Genomic DNA, 16,047 nt, shown 5'->3' with positions numbered 1-16,047 from the left:
AGTCTATTATAATTTTTATTTTAACTTCCTTCCTCTACAAAAAAAAAATTCTAAACTTAAAATCAGTGGTGGCTCTAAATTTTTTTTTCAAGGCGTTCCTTAAGAAGTATAAATTATACAATCTAATAAAAAGAGAAATTCATATATTAACAATAATAACAATAAGAAAACATGCAAATACATAAAGTTTACAATTGTTTTCTACGTGTTTTCATATTTTGAAATCATTACATGATAGTCTCATTATCAGTGTTACAAGTTATACTCTTTTAATATATACAATTAAACAATCATTCATCTATGTAATGTAGAGCAAATTATAGAGCAAAATTTAATTTTATTGCGTTTTTTTTTTTTTAAAATTTGAGAGTATTCCAATATTTTTTTTAAGAGTAAATAAATAAAAAATTTTAAATTATTATATATAATTTTTTTTTTAGGTCAACGTGGCGCCGCCCCTGCTTTAAATCGGGAATCCCACACAACCTCCCATATTTTATCCCCTCAAGTCGCATCTTGGGTTTTATTAATTATTTAAAAATATTATTTTATTAATTGTAGCCCCTCCCCCTTCCGATTTCACGTTTGTGAGAAAGAGCTATAAAAATCCAACCAATACCTCTTAAAATGCGTGAGCCCGAAATCCCTTTGAAAATTTGTGTCATGGACAGCCAGGGCAGGCAACCGCATGTGCTGGTCATACCATTTCCTGCGCAGGGTCATGTTGCCCCTCTAATGAAGTTGTCACACAAGATTGTTGATCATGGGATCAAGGTCACATTTGTTAACACTGAGTTTATACATGCAAAAGTCAAAGCTTCAATGGTAGTGAAGAGTGAAGAGAAGAGCCCAATAAGGCTAGTCTCAATCCCAGATGGGCTAGAACCTGGGGATGATCGAAAAGATGTTCTTAAGATGACACAAAGTATGCTGAAAGTTATGCCAGTCCATTTGATGGTCTTGATCGAGAAAATTAATCAGTCAAATGATGATGATCAGATCAGTTGTGTCATTGCTAGTATAGGGGTTGGGTGGGAAGATGGGAATTAAAAGGGCGGCAGTTTGGCCTGGTGGACCAGGAAACTTGGCTTTTTTACTTCATGTCCCGAAGCTTATTGAGGATGGAATAATAGATACTAAAGGTAAAAATCTTGCTGCTATTAATAATTCTAACTTGTTTATGTTATTAAAAAAGATTTTGATTTACATGCTGAAACCTTATTGAGCAACTCATAATCAAGCATCTTCTGTATTTAATATTTGGTAGAAGAAAGGTGAAAAAGGATAAGAATGTACCGGCCACATAATTAGTGACATATACTTGTTTAATTTTGAGAAAAAAAAAATAATAATAGTTGAATCACCCTGTAGGAACTCCAATAAAAGACAACTTGATCTGGTTGTCAAAGGAAATCCCAGCATGCAGTAGCACCGAGTTGCCTTGGAGCTTTCCAGGAGACTCAAAGATACAAAACTTTATTTTTGAACATTATACTTTGAGAGCGAACCATTATGTCAAACAATGCAACTGGCTTCTCTGCAACTCATTCCATGAACTTGACTCAACGGTCTGTAATTTAATTCCTGGGATCATACCTGTTGGCCCATTACTTTTGGGCAATCAATTAAGCAATTATGTTGGAAGCTTTTGGCCTCAGAATTCAGCTTGTCTAAGCTGGCTTGATAAACAACCTGTGGGTTCAGTCATTTATGTTGCCTTTGGCAGCATAGCAAACTTTAGCCAGAAACAATTTGATGAACTAGCACTTGGTCTTGAACTCATAGGCCAACCATTTTTGTGGGTTGTCCGATCAGATATAATAGATGGACCACTTGCTGAATTCTTGCATGTGTTTAGAACGAGACTAAATGATCGGGGAATGATTGTTGAATGGGCACCTCAAGAGAAAGTGTTAGACCACCCTTCTATTGCATGTTTTGTAAGCCATTGTGGATGGAATTCAACCTTGGAAGGTATAAGCATGGGAGTCCGATTTCTATGTTGGCCTTTTTTTACTGACCAATTTCATAACAGGAGTTACATATGTGATGTTTGGAAGATTGGTTTAGGGTTGACCCCAGATGAAAATGGGCTCATCACGAGGCATGAAATCAAAACAAAAATAGAAACACTGCTCTCTGATGATGGTATAAAAAGAAATGCACTGGAGCTAAAGAAAATGGCCAAAACGAGTGTAACTGAAGGTGGATCCTCCTCTAAGAATTTCGAAAGCTTTATTGAACAATTAAAGCATTAAGGATGTTATAAAGTGTTACTGTTATATTGTTTCTAAGTGTTTTCAAGTATGTCCTTCTTAAGATATTATTTTGAATCGTGTTCCATAAAAATGAAGCTTTAGATTGAAAGAAATAGTGTTTGTGTACACCAACTATGTAAGGATTGGGATTTCCTTAATGGATTGCAAAGTAGCATCATTAGTTGAACAAGCTTTTAATGCTTCTTAGGCTAAACTAGCTTCTTTTTCTTTATGGCAAGAGTCTTGTAACTCAATTATTTGATATCTGTTGTAATATTATTTTTTCTCATATCAAGTGAGAGCGGGGGGTGAGATATATAATAATGTCAATATGGAGTCTTTTGATAGTTGGTCGGTTAATTTTGTTTCAACACGTACGGTCAAACTAATTAGCCATTTGTTAGCTAAATGGTTTTTATTTATTTTTGTAGATGTGGTAGAATTTTAACCTATGATGTCTGTTTCATAATGATTACTTCTAATTATAAGACCAAGACATGAATTGATTTTTGGTGTAGGGAGTTCGAATCCCAAATTTTTTATTTGATGACAAGAGATTTTACAATTTGAGTTAACTAAAACCTACTCACGATATGACTTTTGATGTAATAAATTTGGGTGTGCAATTAATTTTCTTAAGCTGTTTGCAACCAAAAAGGAATGCCTGAGAATTGAAGAGAATTCATGGTATTGTTGAAAATTACCTTGAACCTAGCACAACTTAGATCTAACAGCTAGCTATTAACAATTCAACTTGTTTCTGTTATTAAAAATTATTCTGCTTTAGATGTTGCAACTCATAATTAAGCATATTTAGTATTTAATATTTGGTGTCAAAGAAGAAAGGGAAAAAAAGGATAAGAAGATAAAGTCCCCAAAATTTGTGTCATCTAGTCATTTGACATTTTCTATTTTGTAATAATTAATGAGAAAAAATTAAACTGGTTTCCCTTGAGTTTTTTTTTTGGAAATTACAATCAACTCCCATCTAGTTTGGAATAAAACACTCACCTTCCTTAAAATGCTAACTATTTACACTAACCTCTCTTGTATGATTAAAAAAAAGTTTTAAAAATCTTGAATTTCATATTTTACCCTTCACTTAAACTACCATCCTTATGCCGTCTAGTAAGGAATTTGAATTTTTGAGATTTTCAGCTCATTCTTTTCAGTCATCTTGAAGAGGTGAGTGTCTTATTTCAAACTAAAGGAGAGGTGAATGCAATGGCATAAGACCGCTGGGAGGTCAGTGCAATTTTTCCTGCCATATGGGCTAATTAAAATCGTGTTATTTACAAAAAGTGTGTAACAAGATTTAACCTATTTCAAAGATTTGCTTAAGCGAACAAGACCGTACTTACCTCATATAAACGAGTGTTAGGGCACAAGTTTGTACTAAATGTTTAATACTATGTACACATAACTCTCACTTTCGTAGAGTTTGAGATCAGAACCTCATCTCTAATTTTTTTGGAGATACTGATTTGCGGGCATAAGGGTATACTCTCTCTCTCTCTCTCTCTCTCTCTCTCTATATAATATATATATATATATATATTGGTTTATGAAGGCTGTGAGTGACCACCACATATCATGGGCAAGCGAGCACATGTGCTAGCAATAGCATACCCTGCACAAGGCCATGTAGGGCCTCTCATGAAGTTGTCACAACAGATTGCTGATCATGGTATTAAGGTCACATTTGTGAATAGTCCATACACGTACACTCGAGTTTTGGCAAAAATGTTAGGAAAGGAAGATTGGCAGCACCAGATTGATATTGTAGCAGGATATCGATCCCAGATAGGCTTGGACCAAGGGATGACCAAAAGGACGAGAAAAATTAGTGAATCTATGTTTAGGGTTATGCCTAGAAAGTTGGAGGATCTGATCTAGGAAAATCAATATATAAAGGTGACTTATGTCATTGCTGATGGAGCTGTTGCATGGGCACTGGAAGTTGCACATAAGATGTAATAATTGATCAACATATTAAACGGGCCATGTTTTGGCCTACTGCTGTATGAGGTTTTGCTTTGGGACTCCATATTTAGGAGCTCATTGAGTGAGTCTTTAGTTTATAAGTCTTGCTAGTACTTGCAAAAGTTAGGTTATTTTGTAAGTGCTAGTGTTGTAAATCTTATTTTCTCACTCCCTTTTTCTCCTATTTTTGACATTATTCATAACAGTAAAAGTCAAATATATTGTTAGGTTTCCCTTAGTCTAAAAATCATATAAATGTTATATTTATTATCTTGTTATATCTCCAAATATTCCTCTAACTAAAAATTAAATAGTGTTATGAAGTAAATAATAATAATAATAAAAACTAAAACACACAAAACAAAAAATCAAAACTTCGGTTTTAGTCTCTAAGCATTATTGTTCTAAATTGTTATATTACGTCTAATATTTTTCAAACAAATTGCCAAATTCCAAGTAAAAAAAAAAAAAAGAAAAACGAAAAAAAAAAACCACAAAGAATCAATTAGTTGAAAGGAATCACATTTAATTCTTAACTAAATGCAGGCATAAAACTGGTCTGGATAACCCTGAAAAAAAAGAAGTGTTAAGTGGCTAGCACTATAAATATTCTCTGTCCCCAGCAAAAACCCAAAGAAATTTTAAATTCCGCAATGCCAAATAACCTTCATGTCCAATTCCTTTTCAAATTACAAGTTCCACCCCTAAAGTTTGGGGATGTTTGGATTCTACACCTTAAAATTTTAGAATTTGAATTTTACCCCTTAGAGTTTAGGGTTGCTTGGATTTTATACCCTGCCGTTTTAGAATTTGAATTTTACTTCATAAAGTTTGGGAATATTTGGATTTCACATTCTGACATTCCAAATTCTGAAACGTCAGGATATAAAATCCAAATACCTCCAAACTCTAGTAAATCAATTAATACAAACACCCCTAAAATTTAGGGAATAAAATTTAAATTCTAAAACGTCTATGTGTAAAATCCAAATACCCCAAATTTCAAGAGGTAAAATCCAAATTCTGAAACTTCAGGGTGTAAAATCTAAACATCCCCAAACTTTAGGGGAGTAATTTGTAATTTACCCTAAATTTTTTTAATATTATTTTAATGGGCACGTTAGTGCCTAACGTGCTAGTTGTGTCACTTTGTTTGTGACATAGCCTATATCTGTTAGTGAGATGAGGATAGGGACTAAAATGAGAACGATTTTTTGATTTTAGGGATCATATCCAGGGAAAAATAGGTGATGACCAAAATGAGAATTGACCCAAAATGTAGAACCAAAAGTATATTTATGCCTTAAAATAAGTATTTTAATAAAACAAGAAACATGCATCTGTTAGTTGATAAAGACAACGATTTATTTGTTCTTATTAATTTCTTTAGATAAAATATTAATAAGTGTTTAACAAGATATGCAACATGCTTTTAGATAAAATAATAATAAGTGTTTAAACAAAATATATGTTTCAGTTGATAGAGACAACAACTTCTTTGTTCTTATCAATTTCTTTTGAAAAAACAACTATAAGTTTTTTAACAAAACATGTAGCATGCATCTATGTTTCAGTTGATAGTGACAACAACTTATTTGTTCTTCTCATTTTTTTTCCAAAGTGACAATAAGTGTTTTAACACATGCAACATGTATTTAAGTTTCAGAAATTCAAATCTTACTCCAACTAAAAAATCTATTATTAAAATTTCAAAACTTATATATATTCACCAATGTTCTTTCCATAGAATCCCTTTTGCACCCCACATTTTTGTTTATTTTATTTTTTTCTTTTTTCAAGTTACAACTTATGCATATGTATTTGTATTGGATGGATATACATATTGTCTATATTCATAGAATTTGATAAATTTATATGATACTCTCTCTCTCATTGGTAATTTTTTTTTTCCCAATAAGCAACTACTGTCATTAATTATTAACTTATTATTTTTTAATTGTTAGGATATATTTTCTAAAATTAAGGGATAAAATTGACAATAGCTTCATCTACATAAAAATTTATAATTTAAATTTTAACAAATTATATTCTATTCAAACTAAAGTCTATCATAAATTGGGCAAGAATTTGTTGCAAGCTAAGTTGTAGCAACTCCTGCAAAATGCACACATGTTAAGTGGTCATTTGGTCAAAAATTCAATCTTGACATAGAAGTTTTCATTTAAATATAATCTTGGATAGGAGTCTATCTGGGACATTATCATACGTGCATTATTGTAAGAGTTGTTACAACTTAGTTTATAGCATATCCTTACCCTTATAAATTTATTTTTACTTCCTTCCCTTGGAAAAAAAAAAAAAAAAAAAAATTCTAGTCTAACATCCGAAATTCCACACAACCCCCACATTTTATTTCCCCTCAAGTTGCATCTTAGGTTGTATTAATTATTTAAAAATATATTTTTTTTAATCGTTAGTATATATTTTTTGGAATCAAGGAATAATTTTCGAAAAGTCAATAGAGGCCATTACCAAGTCTGATGCTCCTGAGTACATTGAGGAGTTGTGCACAAGACTGCAGAATGAAAAAAGCCTAAAGATTGACCGAATTTGAAGCAACCACGGTAAAGAATTCGAGAACTCATGTATGGAGTCCTTTTGCATAAGATTAGGTATATCTCAAGAATTCTCTGCTCCTATTACGCCTTAGCAGAATGATGTGGTAGAAAGGAAGAATAGGGTTGTTCAAGAGATGGCCAAAGCCATGTTGCATAACAAAAATGTGGCTAGAAACTTATAGGGAGAAGCCGTAAACACTGCATGTCATATGGTTAATAAGGTGTACTTCAAACCCAGTACCAAAAAAACTCTCTATGAGTTATGGAAATGAAGGAAGCCAAATGTGAAGTATTTCAGAATCTTTGGAAGTACTTGTTTCATTCTTAAGGATAGAGAGAATGTGAGAAAGTTTGATTCTTGGAGCGATGAAGGTATATTTCTGGGTTACTCTTCTACAAGTAAGGCTTATCGGGTATACAACAAAAGAACTATGAAGGTAATGGAGATAGTAAATGTTGTCATTGATGAGTCTTCAGATTCTAGTCCTGAGAAAAGCATTGAGGAACTCCCCAAAGAAATTCTTCCTCATGAGCCTAAGGAAGTTCAAGACATCGTTGAACAAGAACATGCATCTCCAAGTACTCCTGGTACTCCTAGTGTTGTGGAAGACTCTGCAGACATACCTATTTCACCAGATTCTAAATCTCATGAAGAGAAAGGACCTTCTTCTAGGATTAAATTAAATCATTCTCTAGAAGTTATTGTGGGAAACATGAATGAACTCACATTAAGGAAACGTATAGTTGATAAATGTGTTCCTAACTTTGTGTCTTATTCTTGTTATTTGTCACAAGTTGAACCCACAAAAGTTGAGGAAGCTCTTCAGGATGAAAGTTGGGTCGAAGTGATGCATGATGAACTGCTTCAGTTTCAGAGGAATGAGGTTTGGACTTTAGTACCTAGACCCGAGGGTGAGCACATCATCGGAACAAAGTGGATATTCTGCAATAAAACTAATGAAGAAGGCAATGTGATCCGCAACAAGGCTCGGCTTGTAGCTCATGGATACTCACAAATCGAAGGAGTAGATTATGATGAAACATTTGCCCAGTTGCCCGAATGGAGTCAATCAGAATTCTCCTTGCCCTAGCATGTCAGCTGAAGTTCAAACTTTATCAGATGGATGTGAAGGCTGCTTTCTTGAATGGGTTACTTAAAGAGGATGTCTATGTGGCTCAACCAAAAGGATTCATTGATCCACACTTTTTGGATCATGTGCTGTACCTCAAAAAGACACTTTATGGGTTGAAGCAAGCCCCTAGAGCTTGGTATCATAGACTCACACAATATCTGGTGTCACATGGGTTCACAAGAGGAAAGGATGATCAAACTCTCTTCATCAAAAGGGAAGATGGTGAGTTGATAGTTGCTCAAGTCTATGTTAATGATATTATCTTTGGGTCGACTAAGGATGAACTTGCTCATGGCTTCTCAAAACTCATGCAAGCCGAGTTCGAGATGAGCATGATTGGAGAGCTGACTCACTTCCTTGGATTACAGATTCGCCAACAAGATTCAGGTATATTCCTATCTCAATCTAAATATGCTAAGAATCTTGTGAAAAAGATTGGTTTGGAATTTGCTAGTTCTGTTAGAACTCCTATGAGCCAAAATGTTAAACTTACTGTAGACTTGTTAGGCAAGAGTGTTGATCCTTCTCTCTATAGAAGCATGATAGGTAGTCTTCTTTACCTTACTGCTAATAGACCTGACATTAGTTATAGTGTTGGTGTGTGTGCCAGATATCAGGCTAACTTATAAAGTATGTCAAAACCACTGCTGGGTTTGGTGTGTGGTATAGCAAGGACACAAATGATGTCTTAGCTGGGTACTCTGATGTTGATTGGGCTGACAATGCTGATGATAGAAAGAGTACTTCGGGGGGTTGTTTTTATGTGGGTAACAATCTTGTCTCTTGGATTAGCAAAAAGCAAAGCTCCATCTCTTTATCCACTGCAGAAGTTGAGTATATCGCTGTCGGTAGCTGTTGCATCCAACTCCTCTGGATGCAAAAACTCCTTCATGATTATAGTATTTGTCAAGAGCATCTCACTATTTACTGTGACAATACCAGTGCCATCAATATCTCTAAGAACTCGGTTCAACATTCTTGAACCAAACACATAGAGATTCGACATCACTTCGTTAGGGAGCTTGTCGAAGATGGTACTCTCACTCTTGAGTTTATCCACATTGATGATCAAAAGGCTGACTTGTTCACCAAACCACTTGACAGCAAACATTTTGAGTTCCTTCGTCAAAACATTGGTGTCATCTCCATGGATTGATCTCCTTCTCTTGTCCTTCTTCCCCATGCATTTGCATCTAGTTTTATGCTTTGCTTTGCTTAACATGCTTTTGTTTGTTTGTTTTCAGTTTTGTTAGTTTTGTTTTTAAAATAAAAAAATTTTTGAAAAATCAGAAAAATACAAAAACAGTGTGTGTTTTGTGTACTTTGATACTTATGTACCTTGAATGGCCATTGAAACTAAGTTCTCTAAACTTTGTATCTTTTGTAACTTAGATGAGCATCTCTATGCACAATTAAGCAAGTGAGTTTTGTGGTTTTTTTTTGTGATGAGTAAGATTAAGTTATCTCTTGAACTTAACACTCATATCACTCTTTTTGATAGTAGGACTAGAAAATCATAAGAGAAATACATAAATAACCATCTCACCACTGTTGCCTGCCAATCATAATATGACACCTGTATGCTTCAGCATAGCAAAAGTGCAGTTTCAAATGCTTAACATCTTGGGTATTTCTTTTCTCTCTTTCATATACCCATTCATAATATGCTAAAGTAAAAGAAAATATGCAAAGAAAATAAAAAGCAAAAAGATCAAACATGTTTTAAATATAATTGCAAGCGTGTATTCTAGGAGATGTGGGAGTTATAGGATGTATTTCGAAGGTGATAGTCCCCATCAAACAGTTATGATTGTGTGTGAGTTAAAGTGATTTTCTCATATCTCAAATTGTCATAACATGTATACACATATGCAGTCTTGCGATGTTTTTTACATACAACACGCAATATTTTTTGCTACTCTTGATACATGTACAGGTATAATGTGATTTGGCCATCACAAATGTTTTACATGTGCTAATGTATACTCACTAAACTGTCTTGACTTATTTTTGAAATATAAAATTGGTTAGATTTTTTTAGTGTGTGCGTGTGTTTTATTGAGGATCCATGTGCTTAAAATTTTTGTTGAGAGATAATTTTGAGAGCTTAATATGCTGATTGGATCATTGGTTAAGTTGTATGTTGGATTGCATTCACGTCTGTGTTTTTCTGTTCTCGAAAAACTATTTTTAAAAGCTGTCTCGACACCTCCTTGATTCTTATCTATCTGTCGAGCTTCTCAAGCTTTTTCTTATTGCAATCTCTATACCTCCTCAACAACTGGTGGATCGATCGAGAAAGTTCTTGCCTCCTCGATAGCTTCTTGACACCTGGTGGATCGATCGAACTTCTCTTCTTGTGTCTGATGTCTTGTTCCGCGATACCTTTCGACACCTTCAGCTGTTGACGTTCATCTTTCTTAACACCTACTTCGACAGATGGCTCGATACCTCTCGACACCTCAGTTGTCAAGATTTACTAAGGAATCTATATAAGCTCCTCCTGCGATCCGCCTCTCATTTTTGTCGATCTCCTTCTCGATAGCTCTCTGTTTTCTCTCCTAAACTCTCTCATCTCACTCCAAACTGCTCCTCAAGGTTTCTTCAAGCTTTTTTCAAGTTTTTCTACACTTGGTAAGCTTCTAATCTCCCATTCTTCATGCATTTCATGATTTGATAGCTAGGTTTTGGGGTTTTCAAAATTGATGAGTGTTTCTTGAAATTTTAGGTTGGGTTTTCATTTAAATATGATTAAAATCTCATACATTGTATCACATATGCATTATAACTGTATTTTCATGCATTTAGATGTGTGTGATATGCTTGTGTGCTGGTAGGATTGGATTGGGCTGAGCCCATGATGTATTTTCTTTTGCATGTCACATGTTCATGTAGTCCCCTTGCATACGTATTCTCTTTTCAATATATTTGATATATTTGAATTGCTTGGGACTTTTTTGAGTTTTTTTTTTTTTCTCTCTCTCTCTCTCTTTCTCTTTGTTTACATTAGTCGTGTCTATGGCACCTAAACGTAAGTCTGCTCCGTCCCAGAACTCTCTGCGTTCTAGGACATTTTCATCTTCTGATCCTACTCCTTCTAACATTCGGTTTCGTGATGAGGATGCTCCTAAGGATTTCTCGGAGAACTTCCCTAGACGAGGTGTTCATTCGAAACGCTAATTCATTTTGATGGACTTCGCCGACACTGACCTTCCCTCTGTCATTCACAGTCGGGGATGAGAGTTACTGTGTGACGTCCTGGTCACTTGTCCTTTCGTGATTATTCAGGAGTTTTACTCCAACATGCACGAGATTAATCGTTCAATACCTTTCTTTTTCACTCGCGTTTGAGGTACGCGCATTCCTATCACACTGCAGCTTGTTGCGGATGTGCTTTGGGTTCCTAGGATAAAGCATCCTAACTATCCTAGTTGTGAGCATCTGCGAACTATGTCCAAAGATGAGCTTATGGCTACTTTTTGTGAGCGCCCTGTTGACTGGGGAGAGTGTCAGTATACACCATGTAAGCCTTTTGCTAAAGGCCCTCGCTTTATGAACATGGTGATGACTTTTGTACTCCATCTACTCTCTCACTACAACTCCATCACAGAGCCTCGTGCTCAGTTTTTGTTATCTCTTCTTGAGCATCTTATCATAGATTTTCCTTTTCATTTCATTCTTTCTATCATAGATGTTCATTTAGATTCGGCGTTCCATGATAAGCTCATCTTTCCTTCTGCTATCACGAGGATTTTATGCTATTTTTTTGTCCCTTTTCACCACTTCACACACATTTGTGCCATAAACGCCACTACCGTAAAATGTAGTGCAGTGCAGTTTCGGTCACGACAGCCGGATTCTACTTCTCCCTCCCGTTTGGCAACATCTCGTTTAGTTCCATCCACATCAACTCCCTCCACTTCCATGGGCGATGTATTACTTGGAGACATCATGGCACAGCTGCAGCGCATGGATGCTCACCTTGATACACTCTCTACTAAGTTGTATCAGGTGAACGTTCGTGTCGGTCGTATTTACAGTCAGGGATGGGAGTCACTGTGTGACGTCCTGGTCACTTGTCCTTTCGTGCTTATTCAGGAATTTTACTCCAACATGCATAAGATTGATCGTTCAGTACCTTTCTGGCGTTTGAGGTACGCACATTCCTGTCACACTGCAGCTTGTTGTAGATGTGCTTTGGGTTCCTAGGATAGAGCATCCTGACTATCCTAGTTGTGAGCGCCTTGTTGACTGGGGTGAGTGTCAGTATACACCATGTAAGCCTTTTGCTATAGACCCTCGCTTTATGAACATGGTGATGACTTTTGTACTCCATCTACTCTCTCACTACAACTCTATCACAGAGCCTCCTGCTCAGTTTTTGTTATCTCTTCTTGAGCATCTTATTATAGATTTTCCTTTTCATTTCATTCTTTCTATCATAGATGTTCATTTAGATTCGGCATCCTGTGATAAACTTATCTTTCCTTCTGCTATCAGGAGGATTTTATGCTATTTTTTTGTCCCTTTTCACCACTTCACACACATTTGTGCCATAAACGCCACTACCGTAAAATGTAGTGCAGCGCAGTTTAGGTCACGACAGCCGGATTCTACTTATCCCTCCTGTCCGGCAACATCTTGTTCAGCTCCATCCACATCCGCTCCCTCCATTTCCATGGGTGATGTATCACTTGGAGACATCATGGCGTAGCTGTAGCGCATGGATGCTCGCCTTGATACACTCTCTACTAAGTTGTATCAGGTGAACGTTTGTGTCAGTTGTATTCACAGTCGGGGATGGGAGTCACTGTGTGACGTCCTGGTCACTTGTCCTTTCGTGCTTATTCAAGAGTTTTACTCCAACATGCACGAGATTGATCGTTCAGTACCTTTCTTTTTGACTCGCGTTTGAGGTACGCGCATTCTTGTCACACTGCAGCTTGTTGCAGATGTGCTTTGGGTTCCTAGGATAGAGCATCCTGACTATCCTAGTTGTGAGCGTCTACGGACTGTGTCCAAAGATGAGCTCATGGCTGCTTTTTGTGAGCGCCCTGTTGACTAGGGTAAGTGTCAGTATACATGATGTAAGCCTTTTGCTAAAGGCCCTCGCTTTATGAACATGGTGATGACTTTTGTACTCCATCTACTCTCTCACTACAACTCTATCACAGAGCCTCATGCTCAGTTTTTGTTATCTCTTCTTGAGCATCTTATCATAGATTTTCCTTTTCATTTCATTCTTTCTATCATAGATGTTCATTTAGATTCGGCATCCCGTGATAAGCTCATATTTCCTTCTGCTATCACGAGGATTTTATGCTATTTTTTTGTCCCTTTTCACCACTTCACACACATTTGTGCCATAAACGCCACTACCGTAAAATGTAGTGCAGCACAGTTTAGGTCACGACAGCCGGATTTTACTCCTCCCTCCCATCTGGCAACATCTCGTTCAGCTCCATCCACATCCGCTCCCTCCACTTCCATGAGCGATGTATCACTTGGAGACATTATGGCGCAGCTGCAGCGCATGGATGCTCGCCTTGATACACTCTCTACTAAGTTGTATCAGGTGAACGTTTGTGTCAGTCGTATTCACAGTCGGGGATGGGAGTCACTGTGTGACGTCCTGGTCATTTGTCCTTTCTTGCTTATTCAGGAGTTTTACTCTAACATGCACGGGATTGATCGTTCAGTACCTTTCTTTTTCACTCGCGTTTGAGGTACACGCATTCCTGTCACACTGCAGCTTGTTGTAGATGTGCTTTGGGTTCCTATGATAGAGCATCCTGACTATCCTAGTTGTGAGCGTCTGCAGACTGTGTCCAAAGATGAGCTCATGGCTGCTTTTTGTGAGCGCCCTGTTGACTGGGGTGAGTGTCAGTATACACCATGTAAGCCTTTTGCTAAAGGCCCTCGCTTTATGAACATGGTGATGACTTTTGTACTCCATCTTCTCTCTCACTACAACTCCATCATAGAGCCTCGTGCTCAGTTTTTGTTATCTCTTCTTGAGCATCTTATCATAGATTTTCCTTCTCATTTCATTCTTTCTATCATAGATGTTCATTTAGATTCGGCATCCCGTGATAAGCTCATCTTTCCTTTTGCTATCACGAGGATTTTATGCTATTTTTTTGTCCCTTTTCACCACTTCACACACATTTGTGCCATAAATGCCACTATCGTAAAATGTAGTGTAGCGCAGTTTAGGTCACGACAGCCGGATTCTAATCCTCCCTCCCGTCTGGCAACATCTCGTTTAGCTCCGTCCACATCCGCTCCCTCCACTTCCATGGGCGATGTATCACTTGGAGATATCATGGCGCAGCTATAGTGCATGGATGCTCGCCTTGATACACTCTCTACTAAGTTGTATCAGGTGAACATTCGTGTCGGTCGTATTCACAGTCGGGGATGGGAGTCACTGTGTGACGTCCTGGTCACTTGTCCTTTGGTGCTTATTCAGGAGTTTTACTCCAATATGCACAGGATTGATCGTTCAGTACCTTTCTTTTTCACTCGCGTTTGAGGTACGTGCATTCCTGTCACACTGTAGCTTGTTGCGGATGTGCTTTGAGTTCCTAGGATAGAGCATCCTGACTATTCTAGTTGTGAGCGTCTGCAGACTGTGTCCAAAGATGAGCTCATGGCTGCATTTTGTGAGCGCCCTGTTGACTGGGGTGAGTGTCAGTATACACCATGTAAGCCTTTTGCTAAAGGCCCTCGCTTTATGAACATGGTGATGACTTTTGTACTCTATCCACTCTCTCACTACAACTCCATCATAGAGCCTTGTGCTCAGTTTTTGTTATCTCTTTTTGAGCATCTTATCATAGATTTTCCTTTTCATTTCATTCTTTCTATCATAGATGTTCATTTAGATTCGGCGTCCCGTGATAAGCTCATCTTTCCTTCTGCTATCACGAGGATTTTATGCCATTTTTTTGTCCCTTTTCACCACTTCACACACATTTGTGCCATAAATGCCGCTACCGTAAAATGTAGTGTAGTGCAGTTTAGGTCACGACAGCCGGATTCTACTCCTCCCTCCCGTCTGGCTCCATCTTATTCAGCTCCATCCACATCCGCTCCCTCCACTTCCATGGGCGATGTATCACTTGAAGACATCATGGCGCAGCTGTAGCGTATGGATGCTCGCCTTGATACAGTTGTTACTAAGTTGTATCAGGTGAACGTTCGTGTCAGTCGTATTGCATGACTGCAGGTGACTATGGGTGGCTTTGCTCCTGAGGCTTCTCCTCCACCACCTCCTCCAGTGGCTTTTGATTCTGATGCTAAGGATGATGATAATGATGGTGATGATGATGACACTTCAGATGATGATGGAGATGCTAGCTCTACCGATGAGATGTTTACTTGACACTCTTACCCTTTGTTGCTCGTGACAAAAATGGGGAGTAGTTTTGGATATTGAGAGTAGTCATACTTAGGGGGAGAGTTAGTATATGACATTTTGTTAGGAGGAGAGTATTGATATGAGGGATGTATTGAGGATTTGATTTATCTTTTTCTTTTCTACCTTATTAGATACATTGTTCGTGTATATTGGGTCTTGTGACCAGTTTTTACATACATTGTACTTATTTTCTCTATATGTGGATGTATGTTTCTTTCACCTTCCTCTACATGTGTTGTTTCTTTTCTATCTTTATACACATGTTTCTTATACTTGTATGCAATCTATTATTTCTGTTTTACACAAAGATGCCTTGATGAGTTTTGTTTAAAGTGTTTTAGAAATACAAGTTGTCAAAGTCTACTTGCCATAAACTCTCTTCTTGCAAAGTTTTCCAAGAGTTTATGTTAGGATAGATTTTATTGTATTCAACAAGTGAATATGAGTTGAATGATTTATGACTTCTCTCATATGTTCATTTATTTGCTGTGGTTTTGTCACGGATTGCCAAAGGAGGAGATTGTTAGGATATATGTGGTTTCACTTGTTAAATAACATATGTCATTCTTTTATGTAATTGGCTAATCCTTTAACAAAATGCATTAAACTTCTAATTGGGTAGTTCTAGATATTTTTAATACTTCAAGAAACAAGTTTTCAAGATCAAGTAT

General features: G+C 36.9%; 1 pseudogene; it reads left to right on the top strand.

The window, feature by feature from the left end:
- Nucleotides 1–599: 599 nt before the first annotated feature.
- LOC112039467 (UDP-glycosyltransferase 83A1-like) lies at nt 600–2,589 on the top strand (annotated as a pseudogene).
- Nucleotides 2,590–16,047: the final 13,458 nt, after the last annotated feature.

The sequence above is a fragment of the Quercus suber genome, unplaced genomic scaffold (genome assembly GCF_002906115.3).
Source record: "Quercus suber isolate HL8 unplaced genomic scaffold, Cork oak 2.0 scaffold_717, whole genome shotgun sequence".
NCBI classification, from domain to species: domain Eukaryota; kingdom Viridiplantae; phylum Streptophyta; class Magnoliopsida; order Fagales; family Fagaceae; genus Quercus; species Quercus suber.
The sequence above is the reverse complement of the archived record's forward strand: the minus strand, read 5'-3'. Positions and strand labels throughout refer to the sequence as shown.